Raw genomic sequence first — 13,702 nt, 5'->3', positions numbered from 1 at the left:
TGTGCTTCTGTTAAAAGATGTTTCTTTTGTCTTCTGGATGTTGTTTGGGAAGTTATTAAGGATTACTTAGTGTTGTATTCTTTGGGGGTTGTATTTGAATTAATGGTTGCTAAGATGTTCACTGTATGTTTTAAAAAGGTTAACTTGAGTTCATAGAATAAACATTGTTTTGCTTTAAAAATTACTTTTCCATTTCTGCTGTACCACACCTGTAGAGTGGGCTGTGTGCTCCCCGCACCACAATCTATTAAAAGTTGTGGGTCAGGTGAACTCCATGATACACTGTGGGGTTCTCTAAACCCTGGCCCATAACAATTACATTGTATAGTTAGTTAGTTATCTTTACTATATTTTACTTCTTTTACCAGTTAAGTATTAAGTAAAAAGGACTCACAAATATTATTTATATTGCTCAATAAATTAGTTGGTTCATTTCATCAACTCGGATGGTTCAAAAGAGTGATATACTACATTACACAAGGTAATGTAACAATGTCCAGACATTTTCCATTGCACGGGCAAGTTAGGCAGGCTAAATAGAAGATAGTCAATTCAATATCTCCCATTATAAGTTAGCACCTGAAATTCAAATGACCCTGGCCTCAAATTTTAATGTGAGAAAGGGCCAGAGAAAAAGCATCACATTTTGGGGAGGGGCTGGTTAGTGGCATTGTCAGTAGGCTGGTGATTTAGAGTCGCTCAGGAGAGGGAGGGGGACAAGATCTGGGGGCCCCAGTGATGACCTTGAAACCGTTGAAATAAAAACCCATCTGGTTCACTAGGGAACGAGCCCATTAGGGAAGGAAATGTGAGTCCAGGTCCAGACCAATGTGGTTGACTCTCAAATACCCTCTGAAATGGAGGGCAGCTGTAGATGGGCAACAAATGCTGGCCCAACCTGTGACGCTCATGTCCTGTAAATTATTTTATTTTAATGTTAATTTATGTTTCGCTCCAAAGTAGAAGCCGCTAAACGGTATCCAGTCGCATCGCTAGAGCCAGATACCGGGTGATGGGCTGCAAATTAAGAAATCCTGGACCCCCCCTGTGACCTGATTTTAACTCACGCAAAACCTTCCGACTTAAAATCGGGCCCGTTAAGTCGGGAAAAGATAAATTCCGGTGGGTTTGGAGTAACATGATGACGCGTGTTGTTTGTAAGTGATTCAGGACAGCACGGTGGCGCAGTGGTTAGCACTGCTGCCTCACGGCATTGCGGACCCAGGTTCGATCCTGTCCCCAGATCTGTGGGAGTTTGCACATTCTCCCCGTGTCTATGTGGGTCTCACCCCACAACAGAAAGATATGGAGGGTAGTTCAATTGGCCACGCTAAATTGCCCCTTAATTGGAAAAAAATATGTATTTTTTTTAGAAGTAAGTGATTCGAAGGCCAGGGCACTAAGGGTTAAAAAGTCTCCGGTCGTCAGATTCTGCCCCCTTCTGCTTTGAGCGCAGACATTCAGATGGAGCACCTCGAGCCTTCGGGGTGAAATCGGGCCCTGGCGTTTGCTGTTTTCTGCGCTGCTTTGTACAGTAATGAATGTGGCACCTGCAGACCTGTTTGTGAATATTATACTTTCAACTCTGGCTGATGCAGGTATTGATGACAGTGAACCAGTATGCTCCTCAGAATCACCCACGTGCTTGTATTGTTTTCTCTTCTGTAGGAGCAAATTTTCTTTTATGCTATTCTGTCAGTGTTCATGATGAATGGCTCACAGGTCCAGGGGCACATTTCCACTTTTAAAGAGTCTGTATCCCTTTTGTCTCTTCAGATTTTCAAAGGTCTCAGACAATCGCTGTTACACATGGTAGCTACTTAAGTATTGCGATCACCAAAGACATTGCTATAAATATAGACCAACAAGACGGGAAGCATTCAGTACTATCGTTACTAGAGTGCCGTAGGGCGCTATTTCCTGGCCCTTCTCACCGGCGGGATCTGACATTCCCGCCGCGTGTGATCCCCTGCATCGGGTTCCCCGGCGGCAGGACGGTTGAGCCGCACGTAACGCTGCAGACATCGGCGATCCGCCACCAGAAAGCACACCGTGGGCAGGCCGTAAAATCCAGGCTGACCCATCGCCCGCTCTATCTCAATAGCTCTGCACGTCTATTTCCTTCAAGTGCCTATCCAATTTCCCTTTGAAATCATTAATTGTCTCCGGTTCCATCGTCCTCATGGTCAATAAGTTCCACCTCATTCCCACTCACTGTGTAAAGACATTCTCCATCAAATGTTCCTTGAATTTCTTACTCCAAACCTGAAATCTGTGTCCCCTGAACTGCTGGAAATAAACAGCTGGAATGTAGGACGATTGACCGCATGCATTGCTAATTAGTAGAATCCTCATGCTCACTGGCCCAGGAATTTCCAATAAGCCTTTGGGCTTTATTCATTCAAGTGAGGTGGGCTTCGCTGGCTAAGCCAGCATTTATTACCCATCCCTAATTGCCCTTGAGAAGGTGGTGGTGAGCTGCCTTGTTGAGCCATTGCAGTTCCAGAGGTGTAGACATACCACAGTGTTGTTGGGGAAGGGGTTCCAGGATTTTGACCCAGCGACAGTGAAGATATATTTCCAAGTCAGGATGGCGAGTGGCTTGGAGAGGAATTTCTAGGTGGTGGCATTCCCAGGTATCTCTTGCCCTTGTCATTTGACATGGTCGAGGTCAAGGGTTTGGGATATGCTGTCAAACAAAACCTGGTGAATTCCTGCAGTCCATCTTGTAAACGGTGCATACTTCCGTCACTGTGCACTCTTGGTGGAGGGAGTGAACATTTGTGTGGTGGATGATGTGCCAATCAAGCCGGCTACTTTGTCCTGGATGCTGTTGAGCTTCCCTAGTGTACTTGGAGCTGCAGTCATCCAGGCAAGTGGAGAATATCCCATCACACTCCTGACTTGCGTCTTGTAAATGGTGAAGAGGTTTTGGGGAGTCAAGTTACTCGATGAAGGATTCCTAGCCTCTGACCTGCTCTTGTAGCCACAGTATTTATATGACTGGTCCAGTTCAGTTTCTGGTCAGCGATAACCTCCAGGATATTGATAATGGGGGATTCAGCGATGGTAATGCCATTGAATGTCAAAGTGCGATGGAGATGGAGATGGTCGTGTTGGAGATGGTCATTGCCCGATAGTTGTGTGGCACAGATGCGTCTGCTGAAGGATTGAGAAATGGGGTGGGGTGATGGCTTACCATGATTCCATCCCCTGCTTTCACTCAGAATGCAAAGTTGCCAACAACCAAGCCACCATTCCCGTACCAGCCTCCCCGAACAGGCGACTAGGCGCTTTTCACAGTAACTTCATTTGAAGCCTACTTGTGACAATAAGCGGTTTTCATTTTTCATTAAGAAGGTGTGCCTGGGGAGTTCTGGGGCTGCCCAGAGCTTATTGTATGTTCGGCCTCAGCCTACCTCAGTGAAATTATTGTCCGCATGAAACCTCAGGGAAGGCCTTGAACTTTAATTACTGGCCTGTTTAGATATGCCTAGCTTGTGACTGACGCTTCCTCATGGTGACATGACAGAAGTAGGAAACTTGCAACACGACAGGTAACTGACCCACATAATTAGGTTAACATTTTGCCTATCTGAATGCATTTATCCAGAAAGATCCTAAAGTCTGTCATTTCAGCATCCAGGGCACGTTCCTGATGGGGGGTTGGGACCCAGATCTCTGGCATCCCCCTTCAGTCTTATTATGGGTTTCCACTACTGCATGTTGATGGGTCAGGGGGATCTGTGGCAGGGGTCAGGGGGAATCTATGGCAGGTGGCATGTGTGGGCAACGTGCCTAGATATTAAGGAGTTGTGCTGGTGGGTGCCAGGGATTTCTACAGCACAAGCTTGAAGGTTCGGATGTTGGGAGAGTGCGAGGTGTCAGCCTGGGATTTTGGGGGGGAGGGGGGGGGAGGTTCTGGTTCCCCGACACTCGGGGGAACAGGGTGCCCCGCCTCTCATCCACGGCATCAAGAAGCCTGGTCAGGTTGGCACCCCCAAAGATGCAGGTCTGTGCGCTGTCGTCCTCGTTGTTAATTGGTAGTGAGTGCTCAGGCGCCATTTAAAAGCAGCGCCCCCTTGTTACCGGCGAGCAGCAGAATCGGGTGAATCAGACAACGAGGGAGCCAAGCATGGCAAGATTCACATGGGGGGCTCATTTACGGGACTAAATGTGGTTGAATACAGGCCGTGATCTCGCCAATGCACCCCCCCAAATCCGTCCAAAAAGACGCTGGCTGGTTGAATCGCATTCTATTTCTGCTTCTGCTTTCACCTGATTGGCAGATTAAAACATAATTTAAGCTGACTGGATGGCAGGAGTCATGCACTTGAGAAAATAGATGGACCCCTGCGATCTCTCAATCGACCTGTAGCTGTTAGAATGGCTTCTTCATGAAGCAACACCTTCTGCCCTCCCAACGCCACACAACATTCAGGTAGCTTTGACCCACCCCACCCACACTGGGAAAGTACATAAACACCATCAGACTTCATTGTTGTGGGATGAGAGCAATTGACTGCTGTCGGTACAACATTCTAGTTATGTGGGTGAGGCTTGTCCCGCTGAAATAAGTGTCAATCTACTTAATTGCTCTTCAAGGGAACAAAGAACAAAGTAAAGTACAGCACAGGAACAGGCCCTTCGGCCCTCCAAGCCCGTGCCGACCATGTTGCCCTACCATACTACAATCTTCTACACTTCCTTGGTCCGTATCCCTCTATTCCCATCCTATTCATGTATTTATCAAGATGCCCCTTAAATGTCACTATCGTCCCAGCTTCCACCACCTCCTCCGGTAGCGAGTTCCAGGCACCCACTACCCTCTGTGTAAAAAACTTGCCTCGTACATCTCCTCTAAACCTTGCCCCTCTCACCTTAAACCTATGCCCCCTAGTAATTGACCCCTCTACCCTGGGGAAAAGCCTCTGACTATCCACTCTGTCTATGTCCCTCATAATTTTGTAGACCTCTATCAGGTCGCCCCTCAACCTCCATCGTTCCAGTGAGAACAAACCGAGTTTATTCAGCCGGTCCTCATAGCTAATGCCCTCCATACCAGGCAACATCCTGATAAATCTCTTCTGCACCCTCTCTAAAGCCTCCACATCCTTCTGGTAGTGTGGCGACCAGAATTGAACACTATACTCCAAGTGTGGCCTAACTAAGGTTCTATACAGCTGCAACATGATTTGCCAATTCATATACTCAATGCCCCGGCCAATGAAGGCAAGCATGCCGTATGCCTTCTTGACTACCTTCTCCACCTGTGTTGCCCCTTTCAGTGACCTGTGGACCTGTACATCTAGATCTCTTTGACTTTCACACTCAAATAAATTGCCACAATCCGAACAGCCATCGAATTTCCTTTGTTTTTAAAGATCAGGATAGACCATTCTGCCCATGAGGTTTACTCTGTCACTTTATTACCCATACCAGTTTCTTTTTAACTCGCTTTGCCTGCCCTTTCTCCCCATCTTTGACTGACTACCTCCCTTTATTCACACTTTATAAATGTTGGAAGCTCAGAGGCCAGTAGCTGAATTTGAAAATGTATTGTCCGGCTTGGTGTAAAGTCAACTGTATGCGTGGTTAACTAAGACTTCTGCATTTATTCATATTAGGGCAAAGCTCATAATGCAACCCATGGGGGCTGAGCTTTGATTATAGAATCATAGAGTGATATAGCACAGAATGATAGGGGGCAAAATTCTCCGTTATCGGCGGAAAGTCCGCCGATCGGCGCAAAAAACGGCGCAAATCCGACTTGCGTCACGTCGGAAAAATGGGTCGATAGTCTCCGGCCCGAAATGGGCTAGCAGCGACGTAACGGGATCCGCGCTTGCGCAATGGTTCACGCCGTGCAGCATCATACGCGCCGCACGGCGTGACGGCTCATAAGGCCGAGCTGCTCCCCCCCACCCGACCGCAACACCCGACCGCAACACCCGACTGGATGGCTAGCCGTCGCTCAGCCCCGAGGTTCGAGTCACGCGATGTGGAGGCGCTCCTGGACGCGGTGGAGCAGAGGAGGGACGCCCTGTATCCCGGGCACGGCCACAGAGTTGCCCCACGCCACAGCCGGCGTCTGTGGAGGGAAGTGGCAGAGGCCGCCACCGCTGTGGCCCTGACACCACGGACAGGCACCCAGTGCCACAAGAAGGTGAACGACCTCGTTAGAGCAGGCAGGGTGAGCCTCCCCATATCCCCCCTCCCCATATCCCCCCTCCCCCATATCTCCCCTCCCCCACATCCCCCCTCCCCCATATCCCCCCTCCCCCATGTCCCCCCTCCCCCATATCCCCCATATCCCCCCTCCCCCATATCCCCCCTCCCCCATATCCCCCCTCCCCCCTATCCCCCATATCCCCCCTCCCCCATATCCCCCCTCCCCATATCCCCCCTCCCCCATATCCCCCCTCCCCATATCCCCCTCCCCATATACCCCCTCCCCCATATCCCCCTCCCCATATCCCCCCTCCCCCATATCCCCCATATCCCCCCACCCCCATATCCCCCCTCTCCCATATCTCCCCTCCCCCATATCCCCCATATCCCCCTCCCTCATATCCCCCATATCCCCCCTCCCCATATCCCCCCTCCTCCATATCCCCCCTCCCCCATATCCCCCCTCCCCATATCCCCCATGTCCCCCCTCCCCCATTTCCCCCATATCCCCCTCCCCCATATCGCCATATCCCCCATATCCCCCCTCCCCCATATCCCCCATATCCCCCCACCCCCATATCCCCCCCTTCCCCATATCCCCCATATCCCCAAGTGAATCCAGCCCTAACCTTAACCTCTGCAATGCACGCGCAACCGATGGCGTGCATTCATATACCTGCCTAACACTGTTGCCTTTTACCCCTGCCGCCCCCCCCCCACAGGAGAAGCGCGCACACAACAATAGGGAGCATGTGAGGACTGGAGGAGGGCCCGCTGATGAGAGGCCACTGACCGTACACGAGGAAAGGGCCCTGGAACTGGCTGGAGAACCTGAGGACCGGGAGGTTGCTGATGCAGAGGTCGGGGGCGTACTAGCGAGTGAGCCACCGACAGCCCGTCCCCATATCCCCCCTCCCCTATATCCCCCTCTCCCGTATCACCTGATCACTGCCTGATGTCTAACCATGCATGCTTCATTGTGTATCGCAGGACCAAACGTCCAGGCACCCATCCCCGCAGATGCAGACCGCCCGCAGGATGCCCCGCGGAGACCACAGGAGACGGAGAGACCTGGACCCTCCAGCACGCGACGCCCGCAGGATGCCCCTCGGAGACCACGGGAGACGGAGACACCCGCACCCTCCAGCATGCGACGCCCGCAGGATGCCCCTCGCACACCACGGGAGACGGAGAGACCCGGACCCTCCAGCATGCGACGCCCGCAGGATGCCCCTCGGAGACCACGGGAGACGGAGAGACCCGGACCCTCCAGCATGCGACGCCCGCAGGATGCCCCTCGCACACCACGGGAGACGGAGAGACCTGGAGCAACAGGGAGACGACAGCCCCGTCACCTGCGGGAGCGACCACCCAGCGACGAGGGGGGCAGCCACAGGCCCCCGTCACATCCGAGCCAGGACACCACTACCCAGGACACCACTACCCAGGACACCACTACCCAGGACACCTCTACCCAGGACACCACTACCCAGGACACCACTACCCAGGACACCCCTACCCGGGACAGCACTACCCAGGAAGACGAAATACCGGACAGTGACTCAGAGTGGATGGGTGGAGACGAACCCCCACCCCAAAGTGCCATGGACTCAGAGTGGGACGAAGAGCACGACACAACGCCACTGCTGTCACCAACACCCTCTACCATCGCAGAAACACTCACCTCGGTTGGGCACTTTAGTGATGAGGCGTCTGGTACACTCACTGGTGCGCACAACACAGCCGTCCCGGTACAGCAGGTGGAGATAGGAGCAGCAGAGGGACCGGGCGGTCAGAGGGCAGCCCAGCCCAAGCGAACATCTGCCGCCCAGATGGATCCCGGGTTCCTGCAGTTACCACACCCACACATAGATCCGATGCAACCACCGACCCGGAGACGAGCGAAGAGGGTGACGGGCGGCTTGCGGCGGCTGCGGTCGCAGGCGGAGGAGTCCACCCGCGTCCAGGAGCTGGGAGTGGTGCCGGTCATGCGTGCCACCCAGGCCGACACCGCACGGGTGGCGTCCGCGGTGGAGGCAATGGGTGCGACGGTGTCAGACATGGGGAACGGTTTGCGAGGCCTGGGGCCTACCGTGCAGGCGGCGTCTGTGGCCCAGGAAATGGCTGCCCTCTCACAGGAGGCCATGAGCCAGTGCCAGCGCCAGATGGCAGAGGCGCTCAACGCCATAGCCCAGTCTCAGCAGGCCATGGCCCAGTCTCTGCAGGCCATGGCCCAGTCTCAGCAGGCCATGGCCCAGTCTCTGCAGGCCATCGCAGAGGGCATCGGCGCCAGTGGCCATGTGCGAGCCGACGTCGCACTGTCACAGACAGGGTTTGCCAACCCCCTGGGCTCCTTGGCTGCAAACCTGCAGACCCCTGTCGATACCAGCACGGGCCTCCAGGACTGGCAGCGCCAGATGTCGGGGGGGCGTCGGATGGCCAGTCCGTTCGCATCCCCCACCCATGTAGAGGCCTGGGGGCCATCGGGCACCCCGAGGGAGGAGGAGGTGGTGTGGTCCGTCCCGGCTCCCTCTGTAGGGGAGGTCCCGGTACACCGCGACACCTCGGACTCCACCCCTTCCGTCCCAGGTGCATCGGGTGGGCAACGGGCAGGACAGGCTGGCAGCTCGCCATCCCAGTCGCCCGGGCCGCAGCCTGGCCCATCTAGGCCAGGACGCCCCAGGAAACGGCCGCCAAAGAGATCCAGTGTCAGAGGGCAGGAATCACAGGAGTCCACCTCCAGTTCTGCTGTACCGTCTGGGGAACCACGTAGACGTAGTCAAAGGGCCCGTAAGGCCAAACAATTAGACACTGAGTAAGTTGGCACGGGTGCAGGGCACAGATGAGTTTTAGAGGCTAGGGCACGTGCATGAACTCCTTTGGTTATTAAAGTCAATGTTACACCTACCGAAGCTGCCTTTGTGCTCTGTCCAAAGTGTGCGGCGGTGTCATGTACGTTAAGCGCAAGTGTGTGTGTGAGGGGTGGTCTTACCTCAGCCCCAGGTGAGTCTGCCCCCTTCCCCCTGGGCCGCCATCAACATCCCCCGGGCAGAGAACGGGACCGTGCGCTGCAGTGTCACAGCCACATGCAGGGATGGTCCGGGTGGATGGTGGTACTGTGGCCATGGGTCAGGCATAGTCCAATGATGTAGAGCCAGGAGCTCATCGCAGGGCGGGTTGTCATCATCCTCCATGGCCTGCGATAGACACGCGTCCACCCGCAACTGTGTGAGCCCGGCCCATTGTGCCGCAGGTGGATCGGCAATGGGGGGGGTGTGGTGTGCATGCGGGTGGGGTGGGTGGGGTTGGGGAGGGGGGTGAGGGTGCTGGGTGGGTGGATGGGTGGGGGGTGTGGGTGGTCGGCTGTTGCCATGGTGTGCGGTCTGTGGCCATACTACCCGATTCCCACGCCCATCTAGTCAGTGAAGCGGGCGTCTATCAGTCTGTCCCGTGCCCGCTGGGCCAGCCGGTAATGGTGGACAGCCACCCGCCTGTGTCTACCCCGTCTGCCCTGACCATTGCCCCCATCCCCCTCATCTGGGGAGGACTGGGCCTCTTCCTGCTGCTCCTCCACTCCGCCCTCCTCTGCCTGCGGCACATCGCCCCTCTGCTGGGCTATGTTGTGCAGGACGCAGCACACCACAATGATGCGGCCGACCCTATCTGACCGATACTGGAGGGCGCCCCCAGAGAGGTCCAGGCACCTGAAGCGCATCTTCAGCAAGCCAAAGCACCTCTCGATCACTCCCCTTGTCGCTACATGGGCATCATTGTAGCGGTTCTCCGCCTCATTGCGTGGCCTCCGTATAGGCGTCATCAGCCACGATCGCAATGGGTAGCCCCTGTCGCCCAGCAACCAGCCCCTCAGACGGGGATGGCGTCCCTTGTACCTGCCGGGGATGGATGACCACGACGACACGAATGAGTCGTGTACACTGCCTGGGTGATGGGCGCAGACGTGCAGGATCATCATGCGGTGGTCGCAGACCACCTGTACGTTCATCGAATAGGTCCCCTTCCTATTAGTGAACACGGCCCTGTTATCTGCAGGTGGCCACACGGCGACGTGCATCCCATCGATTGCGCCCTGGACCATGGGGAACCCGGCCACGGCAGAGAAGCCCACGGCCTGGGCATCTTGGCTGGCCCGGTCCACGGGGAAGCGGATGTAGCGGTGCGCCATGGAATATAGGGCATCTGTCACTGCCCGGATGCACCAGTGCACCGATGTCTGCGATATGCCGGACAGGTCCCCACTCGGTGCTTGGAATGACCCCGTTGCATAAAAGTTCAGGGCCACCGTAACCTTGACGGACACGGGTAGAGGGTGTCCCCCGCCAGTGCCACGCGGTGACAGGTGTGCCAGCAGGTGGCAGATGTGTGCCACGGTTTCCCGGCTCATCCGGAGTCTCCTCCTGCATTCCCGGTCCGTGAGGTCCTGGTATGACTGCCGGGGCCGGTACAAACGTGGCGCCCTCGGGTGCCTCCGTTGCCGTGGGGCCGCGATGTCCTCCTCCCCCTCCTCGTCCTGTCGGTCAGGTGTCCCTCCAGCCTGGACGGCTGCCGCCTGCCCCTCTGGGGCAGCCTGCGTCGCCTCTCTGGCACGCTCCTCCTCCTCCTCCTGCTCCTGCTCATCCAGGGCAACATAGCTGGATGATCTGAAAACATGACGGCCTGGTGGGGGGAGGGGAACGACGACATGTCATCATTGCCCATATCCCCTCCTCCCCCCAGCCAGGTGGCATGGACCGCATGGGTCCAACTGTTGGAGGCTGGCACCTGGCCAGGTGGACCAACTCACTTGCCCTCCCATCCCCCTCCTCGGCACGGACCCCCCCCCCAACCTCCACCCCAGCACGGACCCCCCCCCAGCCTCCACCCCGGCACAGACCACCCCCCCCAACCTCCACCCCATCAGGGACCCCCCCCCAACCTCCACCCCGGCACGGACCCCCCCCCAACCTCCACCCCGGCACGGCACGGACCCCCCCCAACCTCCACCCCGGCACGGCACGGATCCCCCCCAACCTCCACCCCGGCACGGACCCCCCCCCCAACCTCCACCCCAGCACGGACCCCCCCCCAACCTCCACCCCGGCACGGCACGGACCCCCCCCAACCTCCACCCCGGCACGGCACAGATCCCCCCCAACCTCCACCCCGGCACGGACCCCCCCCAACCTCCACCCCAGCACGGACCCCCCCCCAGCCTCCACCCCGGCACGGACCCCCCCCCCAACCTCCACCCCAGCACGGAGCCCCCCCCAACCTCCACCCCGGCACGGACCCCCCCCAACCTCCACCCCGGCACGGCACGGACCCCCCCCAACCTCCACCCCGGCACGGCACGGACCCCCCCCCAACCTCCACCCCGGCACGGACCCCCCCCCAACCTCCACCCCGGCACGGACCCCCCACCAACCTCCACCCCAGCACGGACCCCCCCCCAACCTCCACCCCGGCAAGAACCCCCCCACAACCTCTACCCCGGCACGGACCCCCTCCCGGCACTCCCCCGGAGCCCAGCCTACTCTAACCACCCCCCCCCCCCCCCGCCGCACACACACACACACAACCCGAGACACACCTCTCCTCGTGCATTCAGGCTGCGGCCACGCCATTGCCTGCCCAGAGCCAACCCCCCAGGCCGTCACTCACCTCCACGCTGGTCGGCGTGAGCCTGGAGCACCGGGTCACGCCGATGAAAAGGAGGTTTAATTTACGTCGACGTGAACGGTCATCACGTCGACGGGACTTCGGCCCATCCGGAAGGGAGAATATCGGCAGGCCGAAAATCGGCTGCCTTGCGCAGACCCGTGACATTCTCCGCGGCTGCGGCGACATTAACGCCCCACTGACCTTTCTCCCTTCGGAGACTTCGGCAAACGGCGGGGGCTGGATTCACGGCGGCCAACGGCCATTCACCGACCCTCTGGGGGGTCGGAGAATGACGCCCCAGGATTCAGTCCATACTTTAGTGGGTTTTCCAGTTCGTCCCACTGCTCTCCTCTTTCAGAGCTGTGTATATTGACTTCTTTCAATTATTAATCAAATGTAAGAAAGATATGAAATAGTGTACAGTGCCAGCCGCACCTTTCAAGATGACCCCCGAAGGTTTTCAGGGAAGTACTTACAGTGGTTTCTGGTCAACGTGTGCAGTCTCTCTTGTGCAGGCAAATGCAAATCCAATCGACATGCCGCCAGATGGCCTAATCAGGCTCCTATTGCTTATATTCTTATAACGTCAGTGTTTTCCTGGTTGAGCTGGAATGGAAATGATTCACCAGTTTCGGAACAGAATGCAGAACATGTAAAGGAAATGAAAAATCATGGCAGCACGGTAGCATTGTGGATAGCACAATTGCTTCACAGCTCCAGGGTCCCAGGTTCGATTCCGGCTTGGGTCACTGTCTGTGCGGAGTCTGCACATCCTCCCCGTGTGTGCATGGGTTTCCTGCGGGTGCTCCGGTTTCCTCCCACAGTCCAAAGATGTGCAGGTTAGGTGGATTGGCCATGATAAATTGCCCTCAGTGTCCAAAATTGCCCTTAGTGTTGGGTGGGGTTACTGGGTTATGGGGATAGAGGTGTTGACCTTGGCTAGGGTGCTCTTTCCAAGAGCCGGTGCAGACTCGATGGGCCGAATGGCCTCCTTCTGCACTGTAAATTCTATGATTATGATTTGGCTGTTGGCCTATCTGTTGTAAGGAGGAATCATTCCTATTCTTGATCTGGGTCTTCAGAAGAGATGCCATTGGCGTGCCTGGTCAGTGTGCTGACAGGGAATCTTGGGCCGGATTCGACGGTGCACCAGCCGCCTGTTTCATGGCGGCGCACCGTTCGCTGGCGGCGGAATTCTATCTTCCCGCCGCTTGTCGATGGGATTTCCCATTGTAACCACCCCACGCCACCAGGAACCCCGTGGGTGGGGAAACCCCGGGTAGGGGTGCGCTGCCGGTAGGGAAATTGAATCACTGCGATCGGAGAATTCCGGCCCTTATTTTTAATTCCTCAAGCGGACGGCCATTGCAATTCGTGTTCAGCGCAAGGTGAGGGTTAACAGGTGGAGGTAAGTATGAAGCTGAGCCGGAAGCCTGAACTGGGTCACTTTGCTCAGTTTAGAGTTAACTTTCTCTGTTCGACCTAAAACCTGATCACCTGCTGACAAAAACTGGGAGCTCGTCCAGGCTATCCCATTCACCTGCCGAACTTGACAGAAATTCATTCATTGAACCAGTCCCAGCTATATTTGATTGGCTCGACGCAGTTTGCTAAAGAAAACAAAGTGAGTAACAACCTGGAAACAATAGTGAGAATGATATGGGTGCGGATGACATAAAATTGCGTTATTGTTCACAGTTGGCATACTTTTCCTGTGTTGCACAAGGGCTACATTATACCCGCTTTTACTGCCATGACCTGATGGCATATCAGCAGGTAACGTGGCAAACATCACCATGCCCTTGAAATGCTGACATGCTTGTGAATGGAGCCAAAAAAGGAGCAACAGGTGAGTGCTTTTCTACTGTTACAA

The sequence above is a fragment of the Scyliorhinus torazame genome, chromosome 13, assembly GCF_047496885.1.
Source record: "Scyliorhinus torazame isolate Kashiwa2021f chromosome 13, sScyTor2.1, whole genome shotgun sequence".
Classification (NCBI taxonomy): Eukaryota; Metazoa; Chordata; class Chondrichthyes; order Carcharhiniformes; family Scyliorhinidae; genus Scyliorhinus; species Scyliorhinus torazame.
Note: the sequence above shows the minus strand (reverse complement) of the source record.